Here is a 19,625-nt window from a genome sequence, read left to right on the forward strand (position 1 = left end):
ACGCTGCAAAGCAAATAAGGAGATAATTCTGGAACAAATCTTTTCAAATTCTATAGCTTTGAAATTCAATTCGATAATCATTACTTTGACAAGAAATCCCACCTAATTTACTAATTATTCGCAGCACACATTTAGTAGGGTTTGGGTAACCTTTTCATATTATTCGACTGTGACTGTTGGTGTAGGTAAAATTTCTGGAGACCAAAATACTCTTTCGATCTATTGTTAGGGAAACGGTACAAGGGCTTGGAACTCGTTTGAATTTTGTGATTTCATTAAACATTTGGAGGTCATGGCGAGAACTAAAGGGAGCAAGAATGGTGAGTTTTCGATTTTTTTTTTTCTGAATAGTTTTTCGATTTTACATCAAATTAACTATGAAGTATATTTGATCGGTAGAGCAACAAGAATTGTGTGTTGACGATTCGTAGATGAATAATGTTGTTTACGAAATGAATTTATTTTTTTGGATTTCAAAATAGTTAAGCAAATCTAAAATATTTGGCTGGGGGAACTAATTATACGGTAAAAACCGAACTATTTTTGAAAAGTTTTGAGGTTAAATTTCTGATTGCGCACGATTCAGTATATATATCTTATGGTTTTAATTTTTTTACTTTAAGATTTGTTGTTTTCATCCTTGTTGAGTGTATGTAGGAACTATGTTGTTGTATTGTATGGGGTTGTATGATTTATTAAGCTTATACAATGAATTGGTAGGTTGTATGATTTATTAAGCTCATATAATGAATCAATGCCTGATAATTCATACACAAATATTCTAAATTTCTGTAATAAAAGACATTAATTCGTAATGAAGAATCATTACATATGTCGGATAATTCGTACACAAATATTCTAAATTTATGTTTCATTATGATGAATCTGTATGAATTATAAGCTTAAATGTTGTGTTGTGTTACTGTGTTAATTGAGTGAATAATCTTAGTGTATATTGTTATATTTGTTATAGATTATTCATTAACAATGTCTTTAAGTTTTAATTCATTGTATGATGCCGATAATCATTTTTGTACACATTGAAATTTTGATCTCTTTATCATGATGAAATTTAATCAAATTTCTTGACAGCCAATGATGGATCTCTTGTAGCCGGGGAAAAAGGCAAGCAGATCCGTTGTTCATGGTCAAAGTAGCAATACAAGAAGTGAAAATACATAAATTTTTTTTGCTTTGTTAGTTGTATGTAATATTTTTATTATGGATGGTGTATGAATGATGGCAAGGTTTTTGCTCGAATTTTAATTCTCTCTCTCTTAATAACGTGTTTCCGGAATTAAAACAAATTACTTTTAGAAACGAAGATATTATCATTGAAACTTGTTGTTACATGGATAATTCGTCAAATAATTCATTAGAACATTACGAACTATACGTCTGAAATTAATATTTTTAATAATTCATGCCAAGACAATAATTCATGCTAGTTCGGGAATAAAATAAAATAAAATAATGAATAAGTCTGAATTAAAAGTGTACCCATGACGAACTATACGTAAATCATGTGAATTAGAATATAGATTAAAAAGAATGGCAAAACATAGACAATAATTCATGATGGTTCAAGAATAAAATAAATAATGAATAAGTTTGAATTAAAAGTATACTCATGACGAACTATACGTGAATCATGTGAATTAGAACACAGATTAAAAATAACAAACAGATTTACGAATTATAACCAACATTAGTGTGAATTATAGTTCATTGAAAGATGATCAGGACTCATGTCTAGGGATGGCAACGGGCCGGATCTGGACCGGATCTCATCAATACCAGATCCAGATCCGTTTCTATCTATCAGATCCAGATCCGGATCCAGATCCACGGATCTGAAAATTTTGGATCCAGATCCAGATCCGTCAGATCCGCGGGTCCACGGGTCCAGATCCATGGATCCATGGCTGAATTTATCTAACAATCCGAACACATCTGCCAAATCAACAAATCTAACAATAAGTTTCAAATATAGTCATAAATCTAACAATTTATCAACAAAATGACTGAATTTCGAACACATCAATGACTCAATCTAAGTTTTTAATTGGCTGAATGCCTCAATCGAAATTAAAATGCCTCAATTGAAATGCATCAATTGGCTGAACACATCAATACCTCAATTGAAATTAAAATGGCTGAATTTTTAATTTTGAACACATCTGCCAAATCAACAACTAACAATAAGTTTCAAATATGAAGCTCTGGCGGCGGTGCAGTGTTCTGGCGGCGAACGGTGTGTCGAGAGGTGGCTGTTATGGTGGCGGCGAATGGTGCGGCGCAGCGGCAAGATGGAGAAGCCGACACCTCGGCGAGTTGGGCAGAGAGTGTAAAAGAGAGAGTGTGAAGAGAGCGGCGACCCGTAGGCTGTAACTTCGCCGGCGGATTGAGAGGGAGGCTGCCACTGGCACGGTGAGGCCGACGATTTGGAGGGAGGCTGGGAGGGAGATGGGCAGGGTAAGGGAGGGCGGCGACCTGTAACTATGCCTTCACCGGCGAAACTGGATTGACAGGGAGGCCGGCACTGGCAGGGTGAGCCGGTGAGGCCGACGACGACGACTTGGAGGGAGGTTGGGAGGAAGATGCCAAGAATGGGCAGGGTGAGGGAGGCGGCTGGAGAGGAAGGTTGGAGAAGAAATAGAAACTAGGGTTTGAACTTCTAATTTGTGTATTGTTATTAATTTTCGATATATTTAATATTATTACTAAATTAAATATAAAAAATAAATAATACATATTAAAATAAACGGGTCCACGGGTCGGATCTGGGTCGGATCCGGATCTAAAATTTTAAGATCCAGATCCAGATCCGGTCCAGATCCGTCGGGTCCAAAAAAATGAGATCCAGATCCGTAAAAACGGATCTGGATCCACGGATCTGGACCGGGTCCAGGATCCATTGCCATCCCTACTCATGTCAAAGCATTCACAATAACAAAAATGATCCATTTAATTTATCCACTTAAAGCATAATAATTCGTAACATTACACGTATAATTCATCCTGGTTTGGCAAAAATGAGTATAGAATAATAAAAAATAAAATAACAAACAACTACTCTACTAAACAATACATGGTAAACGAAAAAGAACATCATGAATGACGATACAAAAAAATTCTAAACTTGATTTCCAATAAAAATTTTGAAGTTAAGAAATTTTGACGGTAAATTGGTAGTACAATACAAGAATTTAGAATTGATAACTATTCTATAATTAATATGCAATCCCTTAATTATTGGAGTGTGATTATCTTTATAAATTAAAAGTACTAAAATAACCCTTTGGAGATGAGCGCACATGAATCTCCAAGAAAATGGACAAAAATTTGATTGTCCATTCTTCCTAATCTAACGGCTGATGAGTGTTCTTATTTTATAGTGTAAAAATGATTTTTATTTTAGTCTCCCCCTATATATATATATATATATATATATATATATATATATAGGAATGGGATCATATAGATCTCAATGCTTATAATAGATCCCTAGATCCAAATCTTGACCACACATTTATGACATGTGGCGCATCAAGATGGTGACACGTGGCAAGGAGCTTCCAAGCATTCCAAGGCAAAATCTGGAGGGGTAAAATTGGAATGTAATTTTCGGATTTAATAATTAAAAAATATATATATTTTTTTTAGATTTTCTCAAAATAGATATATTTTAGATGCATATAGTTTCACACAAAGATGCATAAAGTTTTCACATGAAATGCATAACTTTGAACAGAAAAATGCATTTAATTTTTCCAGTTTTGGTATTTTCGCCACCCCACCCCATACCACCCCCCAATCCAGCCCACACCACCCCCCAACCCTCCCCATTACCACCCCCCAAAAATAGGCATGTTTCACATGCATATAAAATCAAACAAAAATGCATAAAGTTTTCACATAAAAATGCATTAAATTATACAAAAAATGCATTTCATTTTAATAAATCTGGTAGTTTCGCCACCCCACCCCTGCCCCACCCCCCAATTTTTTTTTTCAAAAACTGATTTTCTGATTGCTGGCCCACCCCCACCCCCACCCCCCACCCACCCATCCACCCCCCCCCCCCCAATTTTTTTTTTAAAAAAAAACTGATTTTCAAATTTTTCAAAAACTGATTTTCAAAAACACGTGTCACCATCTTGAAGCGCCACATGTCATAAATGTGTGGTCTAGATTTGGATCTACGGATCTATTATAAGCATAGGGACCCACCGGAACCCAACCCTATATATATATATATATATATATATGGTTGGGTTCTACAAGAAAATGAGCTTATACAAGAAAATGAGAAATTGAACATGTCAGTAATGCGGTTGAACATACCAATAATTTTATGGAATGTTTAGGGTTTTTGGGGTTCGAACCTAGATACGTTCAACACAATTACCGATGCATTCATCAAAAATCTGGATGCGAAATTTAATCTTGATTATTGACCGTTCGATGGACCATGATCAATGGCTGAGATTGTTTCTCATTTCTTTGCAAACATTTATTTTCCATTAAACTTCCTCCTATATATATATATATATATAGGGTTAGTATCATGTGAGAATTTAGAATTTTGTGACACCTAAGAATCATCTTAGACCCTTGATTATTGTTAATTTAACGGATGACATTAATAGATTATAGTTATAATTTATATTACCATTTAATTTAGATTCTGCCGATTTGTGTGAATAAGGGCAGTTAGGGTATTACATTGAAGACAAATAACCGAGTGCAATTAAAGATTTGTGCATTTCCCTAATTTACCACGTTGACTAAATGGAAGAGAAATCAATTGATGAGTGAATATAGCATCTTTCCACCGCCATTTTCACTTATTACCTTCTGTCACTTTTGGGCTTCCATTACCGAGTAAAACCAAGGTGAGTAAAAGCTTGTTCATCTACGGTCAAGCAAGAGTTCAAGAGTTTCGGTCATTCAAGTCCGATGGAGTCTGCTGAACATCACCACCATCGAACAAGGTGAGCATCATATTCTTGTTTAATTTTTTTGTTTCATCTACTTTTTTGTTTTCATTGAGATTATGAGGAGTTCGATGAACACCCACTGACCACGCTACCATCGAACAAATATTAGATTTTTGTTTCGTCTGTGTATGTATTTCTTTTTCTTTTAATCGTAAAGCCTTTGAACAAACCTTTGATTTCCGGCAAAGCGACGAATATTTTTGAAAACCTTCGATTTTGTGTGATTTCTGGCGTGCATATTCCGACGACGAGTTTATTATGTGGTTTTCGGAGATCTTCTGTGAATTCCAACAAGTTTATTCTATCTATCTAGGTTTTCTAATTTTTTTTATATTTGTCAAATCCTCATTATATTATGAGCAAGTTTATCTAATTATGAATAATATCATATTTTATTGAGTAGATGAGGACTGTGTCGGGGTTCATTGAAAAGAATACATCTGGACTTTTTGGTAACAAAAGTGATTTTTTTTTTTTGAAAAAAAAATTCTGGTTTGTTTGAATACTGAGATACTATTAGTACACCACTTTGAATGTTTCAAAAAATTCTACTCCTAGGGTTGTTCATGTTAATAGTTTTTATGTTCAACGTGTATAACATTGTTGTTGATGAGCCCAGGTTTGTGCTCTGTTTTTGTGTTCGTTTTAAGTTTAGATCGAGTCTTTTTCCTTGTGTTTGTGTCGTTTGGTCGCCTGGGAGGGCGTAGTTCAGTGGCAGGACCAGCTTGTGGGCAAGAGGTGCTCCAGGGATCGAAAGTGCTGTCACCTCTCGTGAAAGAGGTATGCGCCGGAAGCAAAGGGGATTTGGAGGCAAAACCATCCCTTATGCCCAAAAGTACCGCACGAGAGCTGGCAGGCAAAGAGAAGGAAGGCAGGGGAAGAAGACGAAGACACAACAGGCGGGCGAGGAAGGATTGCAAGTGGGAGTCCGAAAAGGGCGGAAGGCGGCAACTATCCAAAAGAGACCGATAAGGCCAAACCACCGCCTTATCCAAAAGGAAACATATATTCATGAAGATTAGGTCTGAAAAAGGATAAGCATCTCCATGCTTGCATGGATCCGGCCGCACCTCATGGGCTGGGCCTTTGTTGCCCTAATGACTCCTATAAATACCCGACGAGCTTCAAAAGCCAAGGGTGCTGAAATTCCGTTCTGTTGTGCAGTATTTGATAAGTGAAGCCGGCCCAAGCTGTGGGCATAATCTACTACTTTTCTGTTCATGTTTTGCACGGCACTTTTGGCCGTAGGTACTTCTCTTTTCATTTAAGTAATTTCAATTCCAGTTATGTTTTCCTTTACATCTTTTGCTTGTGTTATTTACGTTATGGTTGGCTAAGTTTTATATTCTGATTTGGGCAAGATGATCTAAGCATGAATGAATAAACTCGAGAGGTCTAATTTAGGCATAACAACTATATGAGCATATTTCCGATACACTAGGTTTGATTCCAAAAAGGTTGTAACAACTTGGTTAATTAATTGATCACTAGTTAACTAGGAAGTTCTGACCACAAGTAATAATTTGGGCATAAGGCGAGTTACCATCGACCTCCGAAATAGTACAACTAAGGTTGGAGCCGTGACTGCTGTGAAATATCGGCGTAAGAGTCAAGTGGGTCTATCTAATTCTTAAAGCATTCTGGGCAAAGCACAACTAGCGATAGGCAATCGCAGAGAGCGTGGATGTTGCCCGGGGTAGTTGATTTCCATTAGATGACCCTTCTAAGGGATCATAAACTGAAAGGATAGATTGGGCAAGGGGTTTGTTGTGTGCGTGACGAGTGACAATAGGGGCACAACAATTCTTATGTCTATAACCACTGGTATGTGAGTATAGTGATTTATCTTTGCACCAATGATCGAGTGTTAGTTCATGTTTAGTGATTCGAACCCAAGTCAGAATTGTTTTGTTATTTGATTTATCTACTTTGTTATTTCAGTTTAGGTTGGATACCCGTTCTGCCCATAACCACGTTTTGGTCAGAACACTGCAGGATACAAAACCATTTTAGTGACACCCTTGCAGGAGAAGTTACTGCTCAGTTCCATGTGGATTCGACTCTGGACTTACCACTAGCTAGTCTAGTTGTGGGCACAGGATATTTTATTTGCACAAAGCTCAAACGACAGCTTCGTCAAATTGGCGCCGTTGCCGGGGAACTGAGAGCGCTAGTAATTTCTTTTGTAATATTTGTGTGAGTTTTGCCTTGACGTTTGTGTATGCGTCGTACCAGGAGTGCAGGTAACGAAGATCTTTTGTTTAACGAGGAGATCGAGAGACTTATACGACGGAACAACGGTGACAGGCGCAGGGCAGAGCAAGAAGCACGGGCAAGAGAAAGGCAGTTAGAAGCAGAGAGAGAGATGGCAGAAAATCCGGAAGGACAGAATGACAACAACAACAACAGGACCCTTCGAGACATGATGTTTCCAAGCAACCTGAATCTCAGGCCATCAGCCATAGTACTACCGGAGATCACTGGAAATTGGGAGCTGAAGCATACTCTTATCTAGATTTTGCCCAAGTACAGTGATATGCCCGGAGAGGACCCTCAAAGACATCTCCAAGACTTTGAGATGGCATGTGGAACAGTACGCACCGCTAGTCAAGCACTTGGCGAGTACATCCGACTCCTTACTTTTCCTTTCTCTCTATTAGAAGGAGCGAGGGAGTGGTTGTATGATTTGCCCGAAGGAAGCATTCGGACTTGGCAGGAGCTACAGAGCAAGTTTTTGGAGTGATACTTCCCAGCCGCCCGAATCCAGAATTTGAGGACTCGAATAAGTAACATCAAAATGGGGACGGGAGAAATCCTCTATGAATACTGGGGAAGGTTCAAACAGATATTGGCAAAATGCCCACAACACCAAATACCGGATCATGATCTTATTCGGTATTTCGTGGGAGGACTCCGAAGGCAAGATAGGCAATGGTTACACGCTGCATGTGGGGGATCAATCCTAAACAAATCAGCAGCGGAGGCTTTCAAGCTCATAGCCGATATGGCCGAGGAATCAAGAGATGAGGAAGGGACTATAGTCAGAACTACTCCGGTGCCGACCCCTTCTGCCCAAGACGACAAGTTGGACAAACTGTGCAACATGTTTGAGAAATTCATGACGAACCAAGGAACACCCAATCAAGGGAACCCCAACATCCGGAAGCCTGTGAAGGCATGCCAACTTTGCATGGCAAATTCACATGCAACCGATGAATGTCCACAACTTTTCGAAGATGAAGAGCTTAATGCTATTGGTCAACAGCCAGGAAGAAATAATTGAGGGCAAAACCAGAAACCTTTTGAGCCCTACAGGCAGTAGTACAACAATCAAGGATGGAGGCAACATGAGAACCTTAGGTACGGCAACAACAATTTTTTGGGGCCAAACCAAGGGCAGACGAGTAATCCACCACAATACTCGCAACAACATCAACAGGCAAGAGGATCCTCCCTATCAGAGCTCATGCATTAAATGGCCCAACAACAAGTGAAATTCCAGCAAGAGACCGAGAAGTTCATAATGGAGACACGAGGAGGAATGCAGAATGTGAACTCTCAACTATCGCATCTTGCCCAAGCAGTCGCCAGACTTGAAAGCAAACAAGGGGAACTCCCATCCCAAGTGGAGGTAAAGAAGGTGAATGCCATGACGCTCAGAGGAGGAAAGGAGTTGCCCGAAGTTGATAAAGAGAAAAATCAAGAAAAGCTGGAGATCAACGAGCAAGTCGGAATGGGATCAACAGATGAGGAAGAATTTGCCCGAGAGAAAGAGGCAAAGCGAAAGGCGACAGGGAAGGGAAAAGAGAAATCAGGCCAGACTGAACCCATAATCCCCTTTCCAGGCAGAATGGCCAAGGAACAAGAGAAGGAAGAATTAACTGAACTGGTTAAAATCTTCAAAAAGTGGAGGTCAATATGCCCCTTTTGGTCGCACTACGCTCTATGCCCAGATGTGCGAAATTTCTCAAGGAACTCTGCACTCGGAAGGTCAAATACACTGATGATGCGAAATTTCAAGTAGGAGAATCCGTATCCGCGGTCTTACAATGAGATATGCCCATAAAATGTGGGGATCCTGGCATGTTCTACATTCCATGTGTAATAGGAACCATGAAGGTGGAGAAGGCAATGCTCGACTTAGGGGCGTCCATCAACGTTATGCCCTTATCCATGTACCAGGACCTGGAGATAGGACCGCTGAAGCCCACCCGAGTGGTGATTCAACTGGCAGATCGATCAAATGTCTACCTAGAGGGGATATTGGAAGACGTTTTGGTCAAAGTGGAGGAACTCATCTTTCCAGCGGACTTTTACATTCTCGACATGGGGAAGTCAAAAGCATGAGATCCGGTCATGCTTTTGGGCAGACCGTTTCTAAAGACTGCCAGGACTCGCATCGATTGTGATACGGGCAAGCTAACATGTCAGTTTGAAGGGAAAACGGTGACCTTCGACATATACAATGCCATGAAACATCCAGCCGATACAGAGATGGTGAAAAGTGTCGACATGATCGAGAAGGTTGTTGAGGAGGTTTTGCCCAGAACAGTATTCAAGGAGCCATATGACACTATAATCCAGAATGGCATAACCGAGGAGGACTTGCAAGAGGCGGTGAAGGTACTTAATGCGTGGAGCGAAGAGGTCAACCACACTCAGGCGCTGAAAATCCCCACCCTGAAGGAAGAAGACCGACTTGTTCCATCGATCCAAAGGGCACCCAAGCTCGAGCTGAAGTCTTTGCCCAAACACCTCAAGTATATTTTCTTGGGTGAGGACGACACTTTGCCCGTAATCATCAATTCAGAGTTGACACTCGAAGACGAGAACAAAGTCAAGATGACTTTGGGAAAGTACAAGGAAGCAATTGGATGGACCCTAGCCGACATTAAGGGCATAAGCCCTACTGTATGCATGCACCGCATATTACTAGAGGAAGATGCAGTTCCAGTCCGGGACCCCCAGAGGAAGCTAAATCCAGCCATGAAGGAAGTTGTGATGAAAGAGATACTCAAACTGTTGGATTTGGGCATAATATACCCAGTATCCGATAGCAGGTGGGTAAGCCCAGTACACGTTGTGCCCAAGAAGTCGGGCATACAAGTGGTGGAATTCCGAGAATTGATTGCCACAAGGTTGCAAACCGGCTGGAGGGTGTGTATTGATTACCGCAAACTCAACCAGAAGACGAGGAAGGATCACTTCCCTTTGCCTTTCATCGATGAGATGCTGGAAAGACTTGCAGGGAATCAATATTTTTACTTTCTGGATGGATACTCGGGCTATATGCAGATTTGGGTCGCGGAGGAGGACCAGGGCAAAACGACATTCACTTGCCCTTTCGGGACGTTTACCTACCGGAGGATGCCATTTGGGCTATCCAACGCCCCGGGCACATTCCAAAGATGCATGATGAGCATATTCTCGGATCTCCTTGAGAATTGCATCGAGGTCTTCATGGATGATTTCACAGTGTATGGGCAAACCTTCGACTCATGCCTAGCTAATCTAGAGAAGGTGCTAAAAAGGTGCGTTGACAAGAGTTTGGTGTTGAACTACGAGAAATGCCACTTTATGGTCAAGGAAGGGATTGTGCTCGGACATGTGATATCAGGCAGAGGAATAGAGGTGGACAAAGCAAAAATTGAAATCATAGCCAAGCTACCATACCCAACGAACATCAAGCAGTTACGAGGATTCCTTGGGCATGCTGGATTCTACAGGAGGTTTGTAAAGGACTTTGCAAAAATTGCCCAACCTATGACAAGGTTGCTACAAAACGAAGTGGAGTGGAATTTTGATGAGGATTGCAAGGAGGCTTTCCAGATCTTGAAGAACAATCTAATCTCCGAACCCATAATACAACCCCCTGACTGGGGTATGCCCTTTGAGGTGATGTGCGACGCCAGTGGATATGCCATAGGGGCAGTTCTTGGGCAAAAGCGGGGAAAGGAAAGTCATGTAATCTATTATGCCTCGAAGACACTGAATGGAGCCCAAATCAATTATTCCACAACTGAGAATGAGATGTTGGCAGTAGTGTTCGCCTTTGAAAAATTCAGGTCTTACCTGCTTGGAGGAAAGACCACAGTCTACACCGATCATGCGGCCCTGAAGTACCTTCTGGCCAAAAAGGAGTCTAAGCCCAGGCTGATCCGATAGGTCCTACTTCTACAAGAATTCGACCTGGAAATAAAGAACAAAGCTGGAGCACAAAACCAAGTGGCCGATCATCTAAGCAGGATCGTAAGGAAGGAAGAAGGGGAACCAATCAAGGAGATGTTCCCGGATGAACAACTGTTCTATGCCCAAGGAAGAAGGGAAGATCCATGGTACACAGATTTGTGCAATTACCTATGTTCTGGATATGTACCCCCTGGATACACTTATGCCCAGAAGAAGAAATTGGCCAAAGACAGCAGAGAATACATTTGGGACGAACCGTACATGTGGAAGCAATGCGGGGACCAAGTGCTTTGGAGATGTATCCCACAAGATGAGCAAAGAAGCATCCTAGAATTTTGTCATTCAAAGGAGTGTAGGGGACACTTTGGGCATAAGAGGACTGCAGCCAAGGTTCTGGAGTGTGGTTTTTATTGGCCGACAATCTTTAAGGACAGCTACACCATCTGCAAGAATTGTCCACAATGCCAGCGAGAAGGGAACATAACCAGGAGGAATGAAATGCCCATGATGCCCATTATGCCCGTGGAGATATTTGACATTTGGGGAATGGACTTCATGGGACCCCTTCCCAGTTCAAGAGGAAACCTGTACATCCTACTTTTGGTGGATTATGTCTCCAAGTGGGTGGAGGCAAAAGCATCCCCAACGAATGACTCAAAGGTAGTGGTGAATTTCTTAAAGACTAACATTTTTTGCAGGTTTGGTGTGCCCAGAGCAATCATCAGCGACCAAGGATCCCACTTCTGCAATTTCTCGGTCGAAAACTTGTTCAAAAAGTATGGAGTCCAATATCGGGTCTCGACAGCCTACCACCCACAAGCCAATGGACAGGCCGAACTCTCAAATCGCATTATCAAAATGATTTTGCGAAAGACCATTGGCCCCACAGGGAAGGACTGGAGTCTTAAGCTGGAAGATGCCTTATGGGCATATCGAACTGCTTACAAAACTCCATTCGGGATGTCACCATATCGAATGGTGTATGGCAAGAGGTGTCATTTACCGGTGGAATTGGAGCACAAGGCTTTCTGGGCAGTGAATAAAGTGAACTATGACTGGGACAAGGCAGGGCAAGCAAGGAAGCTAGAGATCCAAGAGCTCGAAGAAATCAGGAGAGAGGCATACGACAATGCTGTTCTCTACAAGGAAAGAATGAAAAAGAGCCACGATGCCTTGATCACAAACAAGTAATTCAGCTTTGGGCAAGAGGTTCTCCTGTACCAAACACGGTTTAAATTTGCACAACGCAAGCTGAGTACCAAGTGGACCGGCCCATTTGTGGTGAAGACCCAATTCCCAAATGGAGCCGTTGAGATCGAAAATCCAAAATCTGGGAAAGTATTTAAGGTGAATGGACAAAGGCTGAAAGCCTATTATGGGCATAAACCCGACGCTGGGGAGGAATTGAATCTCGACCCAGCCACAAGCACCTTGGATTAAGTGAAAGGTATCACGTCATGCCCAGGACGATAAATAGGGCACTGGCCAGGAGGTAACCTGGTATTTTCGTTCAGTTTATTTTCTTTTAATTTGTTTCGCTTTCTTTTTTGTTTGCCTAGGAACCTGGTTATGCCCACAGCAGTGGGCGAGTTTGAGTTTCCCGCCTACGCGGGAGTTTGAATTTGTTTTGCAGATACAGGGGGAGCAGTTATGGGCAAAAGCAGACGATTGGATAAGCATTGATTCCAGGGCAGAAGGGGGCTCTCGGGCAAAACGCGACTGAAACCGCCTGACGCACGTCACATCAAGTGACAGTTGTCAGCCCTATACCCCCAAAACCCTAAAACCTCTACCCACGACGTCACCATCCTAACTATCCAACTTTCCATACTCACCACCCCCCTTTCTCGGCCTTTCGAATACAAAACCACCACCCAGCCACCATGGTCTCCACCAGACCCAAAAACAAGCTCCGAGGCATACCCCAAGGAACAGAAATCGATCTCACCGGAGAAAGCCCCTCACCGTCAAAACCCAAAGCTTCGAAGAAAACCCCACGTAAAAAACCACTCCCGATGGAAACCACACCTACCCCCTCATCCAAAACCCTACCGCAAACCGAGAGCCCCTCGCCGGTGGACGAACATGCCATTGAGCAACTCACGGTAGAGATAGACGTCCCTACTCTCGGCGCCGGTGACCAGCATGCAGCTGAAGGAGAAGGCAAGGCGACACCGGAAAAGGCGAAGGAAAGCGAGGAAGAGCCATCCAAGAAGAAGCGGACCCCCACTGCTCCGAAGAGGAAGAAGTCGGCGGCCGAGAAATCGGCCACGCCGACAGAAGGATCATCCAACGAAAGAAACGAACCCTCGGGTTCGGTGATGCAGAGTGAGCAAGAGGAGTCCGGCGAAGAGCAAGAAGAAACTCCGGCGAAGAGAATGAGGAAGGTGATGGCCCCAACCCCGATTCAAATGATCAAGGGAGAGCCGACGTTAGCACCGAGGAGTGGAAAAAAGACAAAGAAGGGGATCGATGTGCCCAAGATCCCAGATATGGACGCACTGGAGCCTTTGGGCATAGTGGACAAAGTGAAGGGGTACTTCGAAAACATTGGCTGGAAGGCGTTTCTGAAGTGGCCAGGGCACGCATATGAGGAGGTGGTCAGAGAAGTGTTTGACTCGATGCAGGTGGACATCAACCCAACCTGCGGACCTTTGGGCATGAGCTTTTCCATGAAGGGAGAAACCAGAGATATGTCCGTGAATGAGCTCAACCTAAATTTGGGAATGGTGAAGCTGAAGGACCTGCAGAAAAAGGAGTACAAGAATGCAAAGAGAGGAATTCCCACCTTCACTACGCAAGAGTGGGATGTCATGTGGGCAGAGATCGGCGATGGAGGCCAGTTCAGGACCCAAAAGGTCAAAGGGCATAAGATTCGCGACTCAGCCCTGAGGGTTTGCCACTGCATCCTCTCGTATTCCCTCTTCGGCAAAATTGACAGCGGGAATGCTATGTCCAAGAAGGATCTCTACATCCTTTGGGCAATGCACAGCGGGGTGAAGCTCAACTTTGGAGCTTTTCTGATCGAACACATCGACTCAATCATCAGCAAGCCTAATCAGAGGCTTTCCTGCATCCAGTTCACCACCGCTTTTGCCCAAGTGAATGAGATCGAGATCGAGGAGGGGAACACCAAGATTGCGGCGGAGAAGCTGAACATCGAAGCCCTGATCCGCATGAAGGATGTCAAGATGGATCGAGGTGTGCCCAAATTTACCAACCCAGACGAGAGGGAAGTTTCAGCGGCCGAAGGCCAAAGCCCTGTTATGGGCAAAGGAAAAGAGAAGGTGGAAGAGGAGGAGTCAGAGGAAGAAGGAAGTCAGCTGGACAGGATTGAGTCCATGATCGTGGAAACCCAAGAAGCACTAGCAGCAACCCAAAAGGCCCTTCTGGCCTTCTTCAAGCACCAAGGGTTCAGGTACCCACCTGCACCTGCCCCTTAAATTTAACCCTCCCTAGGATGTTAGTTTTTAGTTTGTTTTGTTTTTGTTGCGTCTTTGTGTGTTTGTTCCTTTTATTTGTTGAGTCTGTCTGGCCAAAGCAGCGGGAAGGGTAACCTTTTGCCTGCACCGGTGTCTTGCCCAAAAGGCAAGCCACTTGGTGCAGGCACCCAAAGTAATGACCATTTTATGTGTTTTCTGTTGTTTGCTTGTCTAGTTTGTTTTTGTTTGTGTTTTCTTTGACCCCCTCTACACACCCACTTTGCCCAAAGCAAAGTGTGTGTGTGGGAGGGGGGCAAGACGTCTGTTGTGGCTTTACCGGGTAATCCTTGTTCTCGCACCCTTTGCCTTAAGGCAAAGTGTGTGAGTGGGAGGGAAGACCCAATATCTTTTTATGTTTTTAAAAGTTTTGTGTCAAGCATGCTGTACAATCGATGTACTCAGTTTTTTGATGATTTAAAAGTGCAATTTTGTGAGTAGGATTCTGCAAACTTTGTGCCGTATGTAGTTGAGGACGATGGATGGGGATTTGGGCATACCATGTGAGGATTTGAGCTTTTAAAATTGTTACTTTATGCCCACAACAATTCTTTCTTTCATTGTGTGTTTTTTTTGACATCTTGACTTAGGGTAATGCTAGAACTTGCCTTGATTCTTAGTCGAACCCTGTGTACATAGTCTAGGTGCGTTAAATGATTTAGGCAAATTCTTTCTTTAGCCCACAAAGCCAAACTGACCAACCCTACATCTATCGCTTGCAAACCCTTTTGAGCTTAATAATTCATTTGAATTCACTTATAAATTTGCCTAGATTTGAGCCGTCCTGGTCAAACTGAACTTAAGGGCAAAAGAAGGAGAGATAGTGTAGTGGATCCTATGGGCAGGACTAGTGCAAAAATTGCATAATGGGACATCTAATCCCAAAATAGAAAAAAGTCCATAAAAGAAAAAAAAAAAAAAAAAAAAAAAAAAAAAGAGAAAAGAGGAAGAATAAGGGGAAGAATGTGCTTAGGCCCGCAAGAATAGGCAAGGATCAAAAAAATCTGGGAAGTCTGTTGCCCAGAATGAAGTTCAGAATGACCTTAGCCTCATGCCCAAAAATTCCTACCTTATGCCTTAAGCCACATTACAACCCATGAAAGACCTAATGAGATGCACCTAGGACTTTGACTAAAGGGGGAGACAATAGAAGACAGGCAAGCTTATGGTCAGAACCTAATCAAGATGTCCGGAGTGTAAACACGAGCCTAAACACTTGAGAGAAAGAGTGAAAGGGGAGGAACATCCTTATGCCCAGAACCCGATCTTGACTTAACTGATGGCATTTTTGTTTGTTTGATCATGCTACTATTTATTTCTTTTAATCTTCATATCGCTGTTGGACTGAGAAAGTATAGCATGCTGTGTGTTTTCGTTCTTTTATGTTTTTGCGTGTCTGTCTCGTCCGTGTCTGTACTTGGGCAAAATCATGCATGCACGCTTGAGGACAATCGTGTTTAAAGTGTGTGCGTGTGATGAGCCTAGGTTTGTGCTCTGTTTTTGTGTTCGTTTTAAGTCTAGATCGAGTCTTTTTCCTTGTGTTTGTGTCGTTTGGTCGCCTGGGAGGGCGTAGTTCAGTGGCAGGACCAGCTTGTGGGCAAGAGGTGCTCCAGGGGTCGAAAGTGTTGTCACCTCTCGTGAAAGAGGTATGCGCCGGAAGCAAAGGGGATTTGGAGGCAAAACCATCCCTTATGCCCAAAAGTACCGCACGAGAGCTGGCAGGCAAAGAGAAGGAAGGCAAGGGAAGAAGACGAAGGCACAACAGGCGGGCGAGGAAGGATTGCAAGTGGGAGTCCGAAAAGGGCGGAAGGCGACAGTTATCCAAAAGAGACCGATAAGGCCAAACCACCGCCTTATCCAAAAGGAAACATATCTTTATGAAGATTAGGTCTGAAAAAGGATAAGCATCTCCATGCTTGCATGGATCCGGCCGCACCTCATGGGGTGGGCCTTTGTTGCCCTAATGGCTCCTATAAATACCCGACGAGCTTCAAAAGCCAAGGGTGCTGAAATTCCGTTCTGTTGTGCAGTATTTGAGAAGTGAAGCCGGCCCAGGCTGTGGCATAATCTAGTACTTTTCTGTTCATGTTTTGCACGGCACTTTTGGCCGTAGGTACTTCTCTTTTCATTTAAGTAATTTCAATTCCAGTTATGTTTTCCTTTACATCTTTTGCTTGTGTTATTTACGTTATGGTTGGCTAAGTTTTATATTCTGATTTGGGCAAGATGATCTAAGCATGAATGAATAAACTCGAGAGGTCTAATTTGGGCATAACAAATATATGAGCATATTCCCGATACACTAGGTTTGATTCCAAAAAGGTTGTAACAACTTGGTTAATTAATTGATCACTAGTTAACTAGGAAGTTCTGACCACAAGTAATAATTTGGGCATAAGGCGAGTTGCCATCGACCTCCGAATAGTACAACTGGTGTTGGAGCCGTGACTGCTGTGAAATATCGGCGTAAGAGTCAAGTGGGTCTATCTAATTCTTAAAGCATTCTGGGCAAAGCACAACTAGCGATAGGCAATCGCAGAAAGCGTGGATGTTGCCCGGGATAGTTGATTTCCATTAGATGACCCTTCTAAGGGATCATAAACTGAAAGGATAGATTGGGCAAGGGGTTTGTTGTGTGCGTGACGAGTGACAATAGGGGCACAACAATTCTTATGTCTATAACCACTGGTATGTGAGTATAGTGATTTATCTTTGCACCAATGATCGAGTGTTAGTTCATGTTTAGTGATTCGAACCCAAGTCAGAATTGTTTTGTTATTTGATTTATCTACTTTGTTATTTCAGTTTAGGTTGGATACCCGTTCTGCCCATAACCACGTTTTGGTCAGAACACTGCAGGATACAAAACCCTTTTAGTGACACCCTTGCAGGAGAAGTTACTGCTCAGTTCCCTGTGGATTCGACTCTGGACTTACCACTAGCTAGTCTAGTTGTGGGCACAGGATATTTTATTTGCACAAAGCTCAAACGACAGCTTCGTCAGTTGTTCGCGTACTCATTACTGTTCATGTTGATGTTCGGTAGTTCATTAATTTTTATTATTGTTCATCAGTTATGACTTTTATTCCATATGCATATAGTAAAGGAGATTGTTCATGTTGATGTTCATTTGACTTTTATACCATATGCATGTACTAAAGTTGATTGTTCATGTAGATTTAAGCCTTGTTCATACCGATGTCAATTTGTTCATTAATATCTTATTGTTTTGTTCACGTGAATATTATTCTTATATTAGCATATCCAGTTTATACTTAGATTTACTCATGAGTATTTTAATGCATTTATCGTAGATGATATTCATGTAACAAAAAATATTTACTAAGAAGTTAAATCTGATCAAATTACCTGCAAATGTGGTTGCTCATGAACATAATTTTTTTTCCACGTAGTTGTTATATTTATTCATGAACATGGATTAATGATTTATATTTATACTTTTTTAATGATTATCACGCCCTTATATTAATGTTATATAATTTTATTATTTCATCTCAAACATTAGAGAAAGGTTCATCATCCAAGCATAGACGCTACACAAGAAAAGAGAAGGGAAATGGTATAGCAAAAATAGGTACGATTTAATAAGAGTGCATTCATCATTGCATATCGTTAAATGTATACTGAATATGTTGTGATATTCACATGAATGACAGTCAATGAACCCCCAAAGCTTGTTCAAAATGTGGAAGGAAACGACAAGGTAACCATTGGTAGAGGGAAACACAAACCAATACCGAAGAATCCAAATGATATAAAATGCAAACGCATGGGGTGTAGGCCAGAGAAGCAGACAATGTTGATGGTGGCAAGTTTTCGAAGTTGAACACAAGAACTACTCTGGGGGCTCTGTACGATAGCTTAGCTTTGATTGTTGAATATGTGGAAAACATACATGAACAAAAAATATGTTCTTGATTGGAAAATGTATGTTCATAATTTAATATGGTCATGAATAAAAGTTAAGGTCAAAACTGTTCAAACCAAAAACTAAGGTAATGAGTAAATGTTCATTCGTTTTATTCATGTGAAAACATACATGAACAATGCGGTCATTAATGAACAACACACATGAATGTGACATTATGTTCACACGAACAACATACATTGAACATGACAATATTCATGTGAACAAGCCCTATCAACATTCAAGCTTTATTCATGTGAAAACATACAAGTTCAGAAAACATGTTCATTGATTGAAAAATGCATGTTCATAATATAATACAGTCATGAATAATTATATATATATATATATATATATAATATAGTCATGAATAAAATGTAATGTCAAAATTGTTCAAACCACAAAAAAAGGTAATGTATAAAACTTAAAACATTGTTCATGAGAGATAAATATATATGAAAGTATGATGGCTTATGAATAGTGGATATGGAATTCAAGAAGCATAAAACTCAAACAAGAAGATTGAGTGATAATGGGATATGGAATAATGATAACACTGAATCTGCAGTCGTGATAATGAGAATGCATGATAGTTGGGTAATCAAAGATATGTTTGTTTGACCAAAATCTAAAATACCATAATTATGGGATATTATTTGCATGAAATAAGGAAAGTAACAGATTGTGTGAATTGAGGAAATACATAATTACCCTTTAACGCCAAATTTAGAGGCTCCAATGAGACCCCCTAATTTTAGTGAGATCTAGGGCACGATCTGATGCGTTTATTTTATCAATCCTATGGCTGATCACTACAAGAATATAAGGGTTTTAGCCACACATAATTTGTGACACATAATTATGTGTGGCAATATACCCACACATAATTAAATATGTGTAGGTAAATTCATTAGACAGTTTTAAATAGGTAATGACATTTAATTATGTGTAGGTAAAAATATTTAGTCACATTTATTTTTTATTTTTTATTTTCCGTTTAACTCTTAATATATTTAATGCTGACGT

The 19,625-nt window shown here is 41.3% G+C and overlaps 1 long non-coding RNA gene across 1 annotated transcript; it reads left to right on the forward strand.

Moving 5' to 3' along the window:
- Window positions 1–4,591: 4,591 nt before the first annotated feature.
- LOC130992828 (uncharacterized) lies at window positions 4,592–18,664 on the forward strand. The gene is made up of 3 exons (XR_009091413.1): window positions 4,592–4,997; window positions 18,198–18,266; window positions 18,349–18,664. It is a non-coding gene; the product is annotated as an uncharacterized LOC130992828 (long non-coding RNA).
- Window positions 18,665–19,625: the final 961 nt, after the last annotated feature.

The sequence above is a fragment of the Salvia miltiorrhiza genome, chromosome 7 (assembly GCF_028751815.1).
Source record: "Salvia miltiorrhiza cultivar Shanhuang (shh) chromosome 7, IMPLAD_Smil_shh, whole genome shotgun sequence".
NCBI lineage: Eukaryota > Viridiplantae > Streptophyta > Magnoliopsida > Lamiales > Lamiaceae > Salvia > Salvia miltiorrhiza.